Raw genomic sequence first — 2,105 nt, forward strand, 5'->3', positions numbered from 1 at the left:
AGAGAAAATTGGTGAAATGTTTCAATTTCAACAACCATGCCACATAAGTAACATAGTACAAATCAAACATATAAAATAAACCTTAAAAACTTGAAACAGAACACTTGGTAGGTGGTTTTGTTACAGTGCGCGGGGGAGGAAGTTGTGATGGCACGACGGGTGTGGGGGCGGCGCAAGGATGAATCCGTGCGGCGCGACAGAGGATGCTGGGCGACGACTAGTGAGAGATGGGAAGTGCGGCTAGGGAGAGAAGGAGGAGGTTTTCTAAAGTAAAATTAGGGTTAATCGGGTTAGTATTTTTTTAATAGTTTATTAATTTTAAAATTAATTTTACTTTTTTAATTTGTTGTTCGCATTGCGTTGTTCCCTTATACTTCTGCTAGGTAGACAATGGAGAATTTGAACAACGTGAATAATGGGCTGGAAATTTGGCCCAATGAAGTTAAAAAAAATACTCCACCCAAATTACCCAACCAAAAAACCTGATTCAGTAATTCAAAAATTTTAACCATCCATTATACCCTAATTTACGATAGCACTAGCTTCTCTCCCAACCCCTCTGTTGTCGCGGCTTGGTCACCAACCAGGGCCCATCGTTGCCGCCAGAATCCTTCTCACCGCCACTGGTTCGTCAACAAGGACCCTCATCGGCTTCGCTTTCCTCCAGACTGAAAACTTACGGTGCCGCTGGACTCCTCCTCGTCGTCGTTTCTTGGCTTGCTACATACTGCACCGGCGTCGCTCACCCCTAGTGAAAATAACCATCCACTTAAAGATAAAAATAATCATTCGCATACTTAGTGATTGAACATTCAGCATATTTTAATTGTATATAATTAAACCCAATTCAATCAAATAACCATCCACATAAGAATTAAAATAACCATCCGCATACCTACTAAAATGACCATCCTGAACTGGCCATTAAAGTACCTTCACTGAAAGGCCGTGGTGAAAACGACACAACGATTAACACTGTTGCTGCTCCTTCAACGGTTCGACAACTACCGGCGGCGGTCACCGGTGAGGAAGAAGGTTCTTCTCCAGTGACTCAAGTAAAAACCACGCAATCACTAACACTGCTGCTGCTCCTTCAACCGATAAGGATAAAGGATTGGACGAAGAAGAAGAAATGACTAAAAGAGTAAAATTGTACAACCTTTGCTGACCTCGCAGGAGGAGAATGAAGAGTGGCGCGAAAACAGCAGCAACAATGGATGAGCAGTGGGTGGGATGCGCGTTGGGTTGAGCGTCGGAGGGGGAGGCACGTCCGGCTAACCGGCGGAGGTGGAGGAGTGTCGGGCTGAGCAGCGGAAGGGAGGACTAGGATGAACGACGGTGTGAGTGCAAGAGCGGAAGAGGGTTGAGATGGAATGAGAACGTGATGTGACGGTATATTAAGAGGAGTTACGTGGCCTAACCCTAATAATTTAAATTCAAAAATGGATTATTTTAATAAATTGAGAATCTAATTTTAATAATTAATTTAACCTTCTTTTTTAAACCGTTGTTCACGTTGTTAAACATTTGCATTGTTTACCTATACTTTCTCTATACCAAAATATATCTTTTATCTCTAAAGTACCGAAATTCTTTAATGATTAATTTAGTTAAATTTTATTTTTAATTTTAAAATAATTTTTTATGGTAGATAATCATTTAAATATTTTATTAATTTTACTCTTAATATAAAATAAATTCTAACTCAAAACTTAACAAATGATTTCAATGTAACACGCAAAGACTTCCTATGTTGTTATATATTAGTCCCAACGATTTTGCAGGCAGCATCTGCAAAATTGTGTGAAACTAACTTTTCTCTACGGCACTAGCATGGACTGCGTTTAAGGACAGCAATGGGTCTCCATGAAGGCAATCCCTTCCCGTTTAGTAAAATTTTTTTGTTCCTGCCCCATTCCCATCACAAATTCTCATTTATTTCTTCTTTTGGGGTGGCGTATTCCTGTGGGTATCCATGGATATTAAGTTTTAAATGATTTAAAGTTACTATCTCTTTCGTAATTCAAATGCATCTTAAATCATTTGTACAATTTCAAAGTATGGTTTGGTAACTATAACAAAATAACAAATTTAATTTTTTTAGT

Source organism: Arachis hypogaea, chromosome 12 (assembly GCF_003086295.3).
Source record: "Arachis hypogaea cultivar Tifrunner chromosome 12, arahy.Tifrunner.gnm2.J5K5, whole genome shotgun sequence".
NCBI classification, from domain to species: domain Eukaryota; kingdom Viridiplantae; phylum Streptophyta; class Magnoliopsida; order Fabales; family Fabaceae; genus Arachis; species Arachis hypogaea.